The sequence below is a fragment of the Myodes glareolus genome, chromosome 21, assembly GCF_982192425.1.
Source record: "Myodes glareolus chromosome 21, mMyoGla1.1, whole genome shotgun sequence".
In the NCBI taxonomy this organism is placed as follows: domain Eukaryota; kingdom Metazoa; phylum Chordata; class Mammalia; order Rodentia; family Cricetidae; genus Myodes; species Myodes glareolus.
Window position 1 is genome coordinate 49,723,819 of NC_142046.1, and position 14,370 is coordinate 49,738,188.

Sequence of the window (14,370 nt, forward strand, 5' to 3'; positions counted from 1 at the left end):
TATGGTGTTTTAAGTTTAAAGCACAAATGGATTAGATTCTCACTTATTTATGTCTAAGAAAATTAATTGCTCTAAACTTCTGGTTTGTCCTAAAATATATTGTTGAATTTCACAAATAATTTGCAAGCACAGCAAATGGATTATCTGGTCTATTTTGCTTTAAATGGTTTTAAATCTTTTGGAACTTTTATTGCATTTCCCAAACATCAATAGTATCAATGGAATAAAAACAATTTAAGTTTAAGTCACATAAACCATTAATGGAAAAGAGTCACCAACCAGAGATATTGGGATTTTCTTACGGGAAGGCAATTGAAATACAGTTTATGGGAAGAAGTTATCATTAAATTTATTCTTACTCATTGTCTGTGTTGCGATGTTTGCTTTCTTGTAAATGACTATTGTATTAGTCAGAGTTTTCTAAAGCAACAGAACTGATTGGACAAATACACACATACACACACATATGTAAAAAGATATTCATTAGATTGGCTTGTAGGGTGAAGGCTAGAAGGTCCAATAGAGTCTACCTTATATTTGGCTGAGAATCTTGTTCAGTCCCCAAGACTGGATGTCTCAGCAGCCCCAATCTAGTGCTAGAATCCTGGAAGATTCCTGGAGAGTTGTTGATGTCCAATCTACATTGAAATCCCAAAGAAGTGTTGGTTCAGAGAGCAGCAAAGGAATGCTTCAGCAATGAACTAGATGAACTTGCCAGCCAGAGTGAGGGCAAGCAGGTAAAATACAATTTCCTTCTTCCCTGTCTTTTTATCTGGGATTCCTCCAAAAGATGTAGCCTAGATCTAGGGTGGGTCTTCCTGCTCTGAGTAATCTAATCAAGGAAAGTGCTCACAGGTTCCTTTAAGATTACCTGTAGATAGAACTTCAACTATCAACTTCCTGTGTCATGAGTTTTAAGTCAATTTTTCTGTTACAGATATTACAGATTTTTAACCATACTCAGTAAACTTGTAGATCTTGAGGTATAGACAATTCACATAACAGTTTTATAAAATTTTGTGTATTAGGGAGGCTCCTTGTTTGTCCCGGCTGAAACACAGAAACCATATTAATTAAATCAGTGCTTGGTCCATTGCTCTAACTTTTTATTGCATAACTCTTACATATTAATTTAACCTATTTCTATTAATCCGTGTATTGCTACGTGGCTGTGGCTTGCCAGCTAAAGTTCCTTCTGGCTCCAACAGGGCTACATGGCTTCTCCTTGACCCCACCCTTCTTTCTTCCAGCATTCAGCTTAGTATTCCCCGCCTAGCTAAGTTCTGCCTTGCTGTAAGTCCAAAGCAGTTTCTGTATTCACTGATAGTAATCACAGCATACAGAGGGAAATCCCACATCAATTTTGAGATGATCTTTATACATTAGCAAAAGTCTTAGAAAATTAAATGAAACAGGTTTTTGTTTCTATTCTGCTTTGCTCTCTTTTCTCTGTCACAGACTCAGGTGGATCTCCTGACATGGGACGTAGAGGAAACTTTTAAATATGCTTGGGTCTAGAGAAGGAAGAGCTATAAACCAACTCTAGAGCTAGGTTTACAAAAAAGTAAAACAGCAAAAAACAACTTTAACATTATAAACATCCAGACATTTGAATCCCTGCTTACTCAACTACAGTGACCAGGAAGCCCAAAGGTAAATCTGAACCTTGGCAATTAGAGCAGCCATGTCAGGTGGCAGAGCTGGATTTGGGCCTTGGTTGGGCAGAGTGCACAAAGGGTGCACACAGATTGACAAGATTAGGGGATACCCACAATTGCCCCAATCTAGCAGTGTGGAAGCGGTGGCAGCTTGAACTTGGTCCAGCTCCCAAGTCCACCTATAACTGGCCCAGAAACACACACAAGAGACAGAGCAAAACCAAAATCAATACATTTAAGTCACCCCCAGGCAGTCCATGCAAAGACAAGCTAAACACGAGCCAAGACATAAAGCAAAGTAACAACAGAGACTGTTGGGGGACAAAGAGGTCCTCGTACGCACAGAGAAGCACAAAGAGAACTAGAAATGTTTGTTACACAGGGGTATCTCTTCAACGGAGGAAATAAAATACATTATCTGCACTCCATCCAGAAAACTGAGAGGGGAGGTCGTTAACAACCTGGTGACCTTTTTCCGATTTGTAGAGACAGACCTCACCTAATTCCCCAGAATGATTATCCCAAGCTCTTTCCTCCCAAGACCATTTGTTAGGGACTATAGCTTTAACTATGTAAAGGTGTGTTACATTTCCTGATGTTGCATTTGTTTAATTATGTAAAAATGCATTGCTGTTTCACCTTGCCTGCTTAAGGCACCTGATTGGTCTAAGAAGAAGTTGAACAGTCAGTAGCTAGGTAGTAGAGGGATAGACAGGGCTGGTGGGCAGAGAGAATAAGTGGGAGGAGAGGGGGAGATACTTGGGGCCAATTAGTCAGGCAGTTGTCAAATAAGTGAACAAAAGAAAGGTAAATAACCTGGAGGCCAAAGGTAGATAAAGAGAAACAGATTAATATAATTTATAAGAGCTAGTGGGATATGGTGTGGGAGAATTGTCTGTATTCTGTCAATCATGTTTTAAATAAACGCTGATTGGCCAGGCAGGAGGTGTAGGTGGGAAAACCAGACAGGAAGTGGAAATGATGCAAGGAGAGCAGGAGAATTCTGGGGAGGAGGAAGTTGATTCTCCCACTCCTGCCCAGGCCACCAAAGCAGCAGGATGTGAGCTGCCCCCACTGAAAAAGGTACAGAGCCACATGGCTAAAATAGATCAGATAAATGGATTAATCAAGATGTAAGAGTTAGCTAATAAGTAGCCTGACCTAATGGGCCAATCAGCATTATAACTTACAGAGATCTGTGTGTGATTTTTCTCTGAGACTAAACAGCTGGGGGGCCGGGCAGGACAGAAACACAAACAAACAGGCCCCACTCATGTTACAGGGATAAGCATAAGATAAGGTTAAGGAGTCATAATTAATAGTTAAGTCTCCATGCCATGATTTGGTTGCTGGTTGGTGGCCCAAAAGAAAGCCTATTGCAACCATTACCATCCTTAGGGGAGCTGTCACGTGTCCTCTATGGTCTGCTGACCTCTATGCTGTCAGTCAGAGACCACATTAGATTCTAGGTCTTTTAGCTATAGAACCCACCCTCACCGTCACAGGTACCGTGTGGAAGAGTCTCTTTGTGGTCATACCTTAAGCTTTATTGTGCACCTGGAATTGGACTGAGTGTTGCCTGGAAACCTTTTCCCCAATTGGCCTGTTTTAAATATGCTGACAATGAACCACCTGGTATTGGACTCTGCAGAGTCTAATCCAGATCGGTGGAAGCTGGTCTGCATCAGATTTTCATTCTTATCTCTTCTAACGGTTCTCTTTCCTGAATGACATCTGAAAGAACCCTCTCAAGAGACAAAGACAACTACAACTGGGGTCATTCAGAGGTTCACCACTTTAACCAAAGAAAATTTCTTAACAAATAGGAGGGTTCTTTTTAGTTGCCTCCCACCCAATCCAGATGTCAGGAAGACTTCCTAAGTGTCCCAGTTTAGTTAGGCCCAGCCTTTCCAAGTTCTCCTTAGCTCTTTGGGTGCTTGACACCCTTCAATGGATCTCTCCAAACCCTCATCTTGGCCCCCATTGTCCTGGGATGTCATTACGGTTCCTTAGCTCTATGATTGTGCTGTCTAGGCATTGAAATCCTGCCAATTGGCTCTCAAGTCCAAGCATCTCCAATCTTTTCAGCTTCCTAGCATCACCAGAGCATCCTTATGGTCCCAAGGTAGGTAAGAAAAAGAGCTAGTGTGTAGATGGAAGTTTCTGTCCTTTCTGTTCTGCCTGGTCCTTCAGTCCCAAAGAAACACATGGAGGCTTATAGTAATTATAAACTATTTGGCTTATTAGCTCAGGTGTATTTTTAACTAGCTCTTCAATTTAAATTAACCCATAATTCTTATCTATGTTCAGGCACAAACTTGATAACTTTTCTCAGTGAGGCATTCTCATCTTGCTTGCTTCCTCTGTGTCTGGCTAGTGACTGTGACTCTTTACCTTTTCTTTTCCCAGGATTCCTTTGGTCTGATCACCCCACCTATACTTCCTGTTTGTCTATTGACCAATCAGTGCTTTATTAAACTAATATGAGTGGCAAATCTTTACAGTGTACAAGAGCATTGTCCCGGAGCACTGATATCTTTTGTCAAACTCACAATTAACCAAAAATAACCAGAAGGCTGTGGGACATCTCCTCCCTTTGCCATTGAATGGAAGAATGTTGGGATGCTGTCTGACCTATTCCAGTACCCAGGTCAGGATTCCACAGAACCAGACAGAACCAGATGTCACAGAAAAAGTTAAGCCTGTATCTGTGACTTACTGGGAGAAGGGCTCCATGAAAGAAAAAAAAATGCTTGCTGTATTCTTTTCAAGCAAAGCAGTTCACTCTAAGAGCCTACAGAACCAAAAGTACACCCTGGGGCATCGGGTTGTTGCAATTTCAAGGTATGCATCCCAGAGCAAAGGAGCTGGCTTCAGAATTTGGGTGGACGGTCTGATCTTGCTAGGGAGCTCCAAGTGTTAAATCTGAAAATTATGGAGAGAAAACCCAAATTCACAACTGTCCAACAAAAACAGGCTTTATTTAATATTGTCCAGGAAGACTGACACTGGCTAGGTCCATACCTCAGATTGCCAGAGAATGGCACTAAATTAGCTTAGGAGCTTATAAAGGGAGAACCCATGAGGCTACATACTCCCTACCTTTGTCCAATCAGGGGCAAGCATACATCCTGATGTACTTCCTGCCTATATATCTCTTGCCTATGTGTGATCAAGCACTAACATGTGGCTTGTTATCATATATGAACAACAGCCCCCAGAATTCCAGGAAGTCATCTGTTCTTGAGCAAGTGGTGCTTACAGGTTAACCTGAGCCTTGACATGGCATAAGGATACAGAATCAAAAAGTAGCAAGTCACAGGCTTTGCCCTCAAAATTTTCTAGTGAAGAAGGAGAAACAGTAAAACCAGAACTAAGCATTTTTCATATAATACATATAATATAATATAATAAATATAATATAATATAATATTGGCATGTAGATGGGTAAGAGTGGGTTTCTAAGAAAGTGTCCCATGTGTGCTGACAGAACTCATGTGGGTAACATTTACTCTAGGCTCAGAGGGTAAGAGATAAATTTCCCTGGAAAAGGAAGACTATGGGGCCCTGACACTGGTACAGGACCATGGGATAATCCCAGGAGACTGGGAATATAGATGGCCATAGGCAAGCTTAGTGATGGTATTGTCTCAGATTTATGGGATCTGGTGACTTTTCATTGAGGTGGGAATTTTGTACTATCTGCTGCTGGCTCAGAAGGGAAAGAGAATGGAGCCTGCTAAGTGCTGTCAGGGGATGATGACCATGCCCAAGGCAGAGAAGAGATTTGTTCATAAATTTTCACTAGATTAATGAAGACAGAGTTATCATCAGGATTATTGACTCCCAAATAACCACAGAGAGACTTCTTATTAATTATAAATACTTGGCCATTACTTAAGCTTGTCACTAACTAGCTCTTATAACTTAAATTAACACATATTTCTTATCTATGCTCTGCCATTTTCTCAGTATGGCAGGTTCATCCCCTGCTTCCTCTCCATCTCCTGGAGACTCCCGAGACTCTGACCTTCTTCCCAGCATCCTCTCAGCTAGGCTCTCCCACCTACCCTCTACCTGTCCAGCTATTGACCAGTCGGCTTTTTTGTTAACCAATGAGAGTAATACATATTTACTGTGGTGAGCTCACAAATATTATACAGTAAATGTACAGCTGACAAATCTGTTGGACTCTCCATAGGAAGTGTATACGTACACTCCACTTGGAGAACCCACTTGTGCAGAGCTACATGCACGTCTGTCAATTCTGTAGAAATCTAGTGAAATCATGGCATGCCTCCCTTCTATAGTACCCCCCACAGTGTATAAACCTGACTTTTCCTATAGGGCAACTGGATACCTTCCCTCACACCATGAAACCATGGTGTGAGAAAAGGATTCAGTCAAGCCTTTGTTCTCATAACCAAAATCTACATAAAAATAGTCCCCCACAGACTTTCTTTATTGACAGTAGTCACTGATAAGAAAGGAGCCTCCTACAGGAGGTGATATGTCTGCTCTAACAGCTGATACAGGAAGGTGTAATCTACTGGCCTGCTCTGACTTAACAGGCTACTAATATTCTGTATTAGCCTTTACCTTGGTTTCACCTAATATAGGATCGGAGCCCAGGAAATTAACTGTTTATGCAGGGAAAAGGCCCAAGTTGCTAAATCTAGCTTCAGTGAGAAAAATTTTCACCTGGGCACCCAGGTGAGATTCCCCAGAAGAGATGCCTTTTAACTCCACCAGCTTAGATGCTAATGCAAATCAAGCCCACAGGTCTGTTTAGCTACCAAAGCGGTGTTCCCAGCCACAGGGGAGTCACACCCCTCTGAGATGTAAGGTGTCTCCTTGCCAGATCCACAGTTTTTTTTTTTTTTTTTTTTTTTGTGACTCTGTGAAGACATTCTTTGTTGTAATGAGGAGCTGCGTTCCCGGCACCCGGCTAGCTTAACCCCTGAGATAACCACATGGAAATTGTATTAATTTAACACTGCCTGCCCCATTATCTCTAGCCTCTTCTTGGCTAACTCTCATATCTTAATTAACCCATTTCTATAAAATCTGTGTATCACCACGTGACTGTGGCTTACCAGCAAGGATCCTAACCTGTGTCTTTCTCCGACCAGAGATTCATGGCGTCTGCCACACTGCCTTCCTCCTCCCAGAATTCTGTTCTGTCTACCATGCCCATCTAAGGACTTCCCTATCAAAAGGCGAAGGCAGTTTTCTTTATTCAACCAATGAAAGCTACATATAGAAAGAAGACCCTCCTACACCAATTCTTGATACTATTGTTACTATTTATGGGATTGTTAACTTGTTTGTATGCCTATATAAACTGAAAACTTTGTGGAGATCACCCCCTTTTTACACTGTTATTTACCCTTGTTTTTACCCTTACCCTTATGTGTACTGCCTTGCCCTTACGCCTTATGCTCTTATACTTCTTCTTTCTCTCTCTCTCTCTTTTTTGAATCTTCCCACAAGGAATAAAGAAACATGCAGGAAAAAATGTGCCTGAGTTAGTCAGTTCTACCCCTCAGATCCTATTCCCAAACCAGTTTTTGCTTGTCGTAGAAGTCCTGTTCTGAACCCTGAGAGAGTGTTGAGACCGGTACTCGCTAGCTCCCGATAATTTACACTGTAAAAAGTGTAGTACCTGGCAGATTAACCAGCTAATTAACTGGGGAGAAGAGTAGGAGTGAAGGCATGCTTTCCAATTCTAGTTGTATCACTTCCAGTTGTTTAAACAAGCTGATTAAACCTCCAGGGATTCTTTGCCTGTGAAATAGTGCTGAGAGAAGAAGGTGTTGGACAAAGGCGAGGTCTTCAACAAGGGAGAGCAGATACAATCATTAACATGATTCTTTAAATGTAGCATCAACTCTGGACTAGATAACTCACCCAAAAAGATGGCCAGGAGCTGAGCATTTGTAGGGGTGGCTACTGGGTGAGTTTCAGAATAGAAATCACTGAAACCAGAAAAGGGCTGGGAAGGCAGGCTTTAGAACAACAGTGGAGGGCTGGTGTTCAATGAAGCAGCAAAATTGGGTGGAGAAAGGATCAGCTAGAAGTAAAATCAAAGAGGTTGTGATACTGAATGGGGGATTGCTAGCAATGCTTTAGGCAGCATGCAAGGTGGCATTGATTCTTCTAAGCCATTATTCCGTGTTTGATATATTATGTCATCAACTGATGCAATAATTAGACTTAAAACTTTTATATTTTTGCAGGGATAATGCAGGATCTCATTATTATTATTATTATCTTCAGGATAACCTCAGTTTCAAGCCCCTAAATGCTAAGGTTACAAACACACACTCCCATGCATAGCTCAGAATTAGTCTCTTTTTAAAAGACACTGTATCTGGTGGTGGTTCTCTTTCCAACTTTTTGGAGGTGCATATGCAACACCCCACGAAATTCAAATTCCTTTTAGTAGCAATGGCTTCTATGGAGGTTGTTTGGAAAGCAGAAGTGAGAACATATATGTTTTATTTCTTCAACAAAACTTCTGGGTTACATGCTGGGATGGAAATGGGAGGAGTTAGAATGAAGCAGAAAAAGATGAGGAAGCAAGTTACAACATGGCTGCAGCATTTGATGATTTAATTTGGGGAAATAAAACTGAGGTTGCAGAATGTAAATATTGGTGCTTGTTCTATAGGTGCCCATGGTCCAGAACTCTGGAGCTCCGTAGGTTAAAATAGCAGTGTGGACACTTCCTGTAGCCAGGGAACCCAGTGATTAGAAGAGTGGATTTAATTTTGCCTAAACCGCTCCAGACTTTGCATCTTAGCACGTTAATGTGAATCAGGATGGCTGTGGCTAGGCGTCACAAAGAGCAGACCTGCCCTGTGGCTGAAGGCATCTGCTTAGTCTTAGGCTAAGAGTGTCTGCTCTGTAGAGTTACAACCTGGATAAGACTGTGTTTCCCATTTGTTATAACGGTGCTAGGAAGATCACCTGGTTACTTCCTGATCTGTCATTTTGGAAAGATCTGGAGAACCCAAATTGGGACAGGAGTTATTTAGACACGGCAAGATGGAGATACAAGATGATCCCCCAGTTGGGGCTCCTCCAGTAAATCTGAGCTTGACCTCTGAACTCATCGGAAGAAAGCTTTTAGAAATGCACTCATGTCCATATGACCACATTGTAGAGTTGAAGAGGAGTCAGATGCAAGACCTGGTTAGAAGTAAGATCTGGTGGATCCCAGTTCCAGCTCCTTAATCAACTTCCTCTGTGTGGGTGCCTAGGCCCATCTGTCAATTTTTGAAGGCCTGCATTGTATTATTTACAAAGGTCACTGGTTGAGGTAATTCCTTTTCTATAGAGACATAAACAAACCAAGGACAAAGCAAAGATTTCACCACATCTACCCCAGGGGAATCAGTGCATGTGCTGGTCTTTGTTTACAGAGCATGGGTTAGAGGTGGCAGACAGAAACATGGATGATCCCAAAGCATCTCCCCTGTAGAGTCTTCACTCAGCATGGATAATGGTTTTCCATAGCAGCATACATTGAAATCCAATCAATTAACCTTCCCCTATCTATATACTCTAGAACTTTCTGAGATAGAAGGCCATACACAAAATTAGGACAAACTTGCAAACCAATGCCTGGGAAGAGTGGTTGGACATTCAGCTGAGGATTCAACCACCACCCACCCCCCCTTCTTCTGTGAGAGACTGAAAAGAGTCAACAAGACTGTGTCAGACAAGTAGGTACATTTGATCTGATGAAGGCGGTGGCTGATTCGTTGGTAGTTTACAACAGTACCCTTCTACCCACCCCACAAACAAGCAATAGAAGTTCTTTTGGAATGAGTCGCATTTTGGATGATGGTATTTTAACTCTTCTCCGGCATCATGTATCATTCTATATTCATTATATTCTTGGCCCCCAAAACAGCACAAGAGGAAGTAGAGCAATACATTGCAGTTAAAACCCTGGCATTGATTTCTTCTGCGCTCCAGCACTTTTATTTTGCTACATAAATGTAATGACATCAGGGATCTCTGATGCATCTTGTGCATCCCCACTTTCACTTACGTATCCTCTGAATTTCTTTCGACTTGTCTGTATTGTATGTATAGATTGTAGGTGGGCAGATCAATCAATGACATCATTGTGCTAGCGCTGTGCTACCAACACTCCCAGGTCTATCTTTCCAAGACAGATGACGTTTATTACAGAATGTATTTCTTGCATGTCTCTATCCCCAGAAATTAAACCATTGTGGAACCTTAATGGCTTTGCAATTTTTTTTGTAATGGCCTGAGGAATATTATCTGACACTCTGAAAGCCATTGCTTAAGCTAGCTTGGGACAACTAGCTTCATGATACGTTTATTATTTTTATGGGGGTCTGTGATTTGAATTGGCAAATGCCTGTCCTTCAGTGCCACAAGATAGTAGGGGGGGGGCATGAAGTTATTTAGCTTATGTTTGCTCAACAATCCACAGAGAACACTGTAGTGATCAAACGTATGTGTATGGGGGGAACTTTGTCCCCCCACTCCAAGCTGACAGTCAGTTCTCCAGCAAATTCTCCGGCAGACAGCAAACATTTGTGCCACACACAATCCCACAAATGTTTTAGAATTCCTGCATAATAAGCCTGCCTGACTGTTTGACCTTGTGGATGAATGCAGCTTGGACAATGCCACTTATGTTGAAGAAGAGGAGCATTACTGTTTTCCTTTTGATGTAGACAGCACATTTTCTTGGACCTTTGGGACCAAGGCGTTTTCTAGTCACTACTTTTTTTTTTTTTCAGATCATCCTGGAAATATTAGGTTTCCTCAAGTTTCTTTCATCCTCAGAACCACATTGCTTTGTTGAATTTCTCTCAAAAGGTCAGAGTAAATGTCAAGTCTCCTGTGTTTCTGTTCATTCCTCGGAACACTTGACACAGTCTTTATAATAGCCTTGTTTCTGGTCCATTTTTCCTTGAGAGTGAGTGTTCCATGGCTCTAAAGCACCAGAAAAGATGTCCAGCACCTCTCTAAATGAGGGAAACCAAAAACCAAAGCACATTGCTTCCCACCCATCACATCAGCAAAAATCAAGAAGCTTAATAATCTTGGCATGCTACAAAAGAAATCTCACAAATTGTTTGCAGATGTGTAGTTTGTGGGTATGTCTTGCTATGTTATATAATGACTATAGAAATAGAACTTTGGATTATGATTAACTGCTTGATGACATTTTAACTACACAAAAATCTTTATATAAAATTTATTTCTTAATATTTAATTTATCTTCTGTTTACAAAATAGAGATTAGAGTTGTGTAGAACAGGTTTTTAAAAATGGCCTTCATCTGTCTAAGTCCTTTCTTCTTCTTCTTCTTCTTCTTCTTCTTCTTCTTCTTCTTCTTCTTCTTCTTCTTCTTCTTCTTCCTCTTCCTCTTCCTCTTCCCCTTCCCCTCTTCCTCCTCCTCCTCCTCCTCCTCCTCCTCCTCCTCTTCTTCTTCTTCTTCTACCTGAAACTCAACGAGACCATCTTGCTTCAGTCGCCCCAGTATGAGGATCACAGAAGCACGCAAATGATATCTTTTCAGCTTCTTTTTTAAAAAAACATCTTCATTCCTCTTCCTGGACTCTGGGTTGATCATGTGACTTATTTTGGCCAATGAAATGTGACATTACAGTATTTGTAGAGTTTTTTTTTAAGCCAGGACCCCTTGTGGACTTTCCTAGCTCTCTTGTAAACTTGTTGATTGACTTTGTACAAATGTCTAGACCAGGCTGCTTAAAACCTGGAACATCATACTATGATATCCCAACCAACAACCAGCCATTTCTGATCAACTTGGCAGACTATCACAGAGGTAACAAATAGCCAGGCTGAAAGAAGAAGAACCATTAAGCTGATTCCAGCTCATAGTATAGCCCCGCAGAACTGTGAATTAAAGATAAGATTGTTATTATAAGCAGTATAAATTATAGAAGCTGGTGATGCTGCTAACTGCTAAACTCACTGGGAACTTTATTATAAACTTTCCCACTCATTCAACATTTAATGTCCATTTCTTCTAATAATACATACTCTTAATTGTTTATATTTAAAATCAACTTTTTTTGTTATAGAACAACTGAGAAATATTGATATACAGGAAAGGAAAGGAAATAAAAATATATGATGCCTCACTCCAAAACAATTGCTGGTGCAATTTTGGTGTATATCTTTCCAGTCTATTTTATACATATAGGCTTATTCTTATTTTATCTTATGTATTCTCTCTCTCTTATTTTTTGTTTTTGTTTTTGTGAGACAGGATTTCTCTGTGTAGCCTTGACTATCCTGAAACTTGCTCAGTAGGTCAGGCTGGTCTCAAACTCACAGAGATCTGCTGCCCCTGCCTCCCAAGAGCTGGGGATTAAGGCATGTGCCACCACCACCTGGCACAGTCTCTTTTTTATTTTTTAAAAATGCTTGTTTTAGTTCATTTATGCAGACTTTTTCATTAAACTCAAAACATAATTTTTTAAATGTTGGTTTTGCAGTTCATTTTATACATATAATAATTAGTTTTTTTTAAAAAAAAATAAAATTAGGTGTTGTCTTAGTTAGGGTTTCTATTGCTGTGGTGAAACACCATGACCAAAAAGCAAGTTGGGGAGAAAGAGTTTATTTGACTTACACTTCAGCATTGCTGTTCATCACTGAAGGAAGTCAGGATAGGAACTCAAACAGGGCAGAATCTCGGAAGCAAGAGCTGATGCAGACAGAGGCCATGGAGGGGAGCTGCTTACTGACTTACTTTCCAAGGCTTGTTCAGCCTGCTTTCTAATAGAACCCAGGACCAGTAGCCAAGGGATGGCACCATCTACCATATCCTGGGCCCTTCCACATTGATCACTCAGTGAGAAAATGCCTTGCACCTGGATTTCACGGAGGCATTTCCTCAGCTGAAGCTCCTTCCTCTGATGATTCTAGCTTGTTGTGTCAAGTTGACACACAAAACCACCCAGGACAAAATTTTATTTATTTTATTTCAATTAAAAACTTTTTCATACAATATATTTCAAATCTATACATGTACATACATATGTTATTTGAGTTTTTCTGTCCTGTCTGGTTCCTGCAGTCGTTAAGTCCCAAAGAAATCACACAGAGGTCTACATTAACTATAAACTGATTTGCCCATTAGCTCAGGCTTCTTATTAACTCTTATAACTTATGTTAGTCCATTATTCTTGTCTATGTTAACCATGTGGCTTGGTACCATTTTCGGTGAGGCAGTTACATCTTGCTTGCTCTGTGGCTGGGTCAGGACTGCAGACAAAGCTTTCCTTTTTCCAGAATTCTGTTCTCGTTGACCTGCCTCTCCTTCCTGTCTAGTTGTCCCACCTATACTTCTTGCCTGACTACTGGCCAATCAGCATTTATTTAAAATATAATTGATAGAATACAGACCATTCTCCCACACCATACGTGTGTGTGTGTGTGTGTGTGTGTAGATTCTTCCCTCCTCACCCTACCCAGTCTATCCACACACATCATACTCATTCTCTCTCTCAAAAAAACCAAAGCAAAACAAAAAATGAAAGGACACAATCCAAAACCAATCCTCCAACCAACCAAAAACAAACAAACAAACAAAACAATCAATAATATTTATGCAAATTACCAATAAAACCCCATAATGTTTGTTTTGTGTTGGCCAACTATTCCTGAGCATGTAGCCTCCCGTGGGGTGTTCATATAGCCAGTGTCAAGTCCATTATAGAAAGCTGATTTTCCTTCCTGCAGTAGCTATCAATTGCAAATAGCTTCTTGGTAGCAATGGAGTTTTGTTGTAAGGAGGCTGCTAGCTCACTCCCAACTGCTTAGCCCCAAAATAGTCACACAGGAACTATATTATTTAAATCACTACTTGGCCCATTAGCTCTAACTTCTTATTGGCTAACTCTTATATCTTAATTTAACCTGAGTCCATTAACTCGCGTCACCACGAGGTTGTGGCCCACCAGCAAAGTTTTGGTGTGTCTGTCTCTGGCGATGGCTTCATGGCTTCTCTCTGACTCTGCCCTTTTTTCTCCCAGCATTCAGTTTAGTTTTCTCTGCCTACCTAACTGCTGCCCTGCTATAGGTCCAAAGCAGTTTCTTTATTCATTAATGGTAATCACAGCATTTGGAGGGAAATACCACATCAAAGTTTTGTGGCCATTTCCCCTTCTTCATGTTAGGATTTTTTTCTAGTATGAACTTGTCAGATCAACATATTTATGAATGATGTAACAATTTCTGTGAATTCATATGTGTAGCAGCTCTTCTGAGTTTGAAAAATGCTGTTTTCTTGAGTTCTCTACTACCTATGAATCTTACAATCTTTCTTTTTTTTATCTGGATAGATCCCTGAGTCTGGAGGACAGAGGTTTGATAGACATCCCATTTATGTGAGTCCTTTTGTTAATTGTTACCTACTGAGAGAAGAATCCTCTTTGATGAAAGTTAAGTGATGCACTAAACGATGGGCATAGCAACATGTCATTAGATGTGTTCCTGTGTTCGTTTTAGCAAATTAATTGTAGTAGGTCTTCCCCTAGAGCTTATAACATATCTAGTCTCAGGTTCTTGGCCTCATTGTCAGTGCCAAGTACTGGACCATCTTTTGGAGTGGGCCTTAAATCCAATCAAAAGGTAGTTGGTTTTTCCCATAATGTTTGTGCCACTATTGTGCCAGTGGGTATAT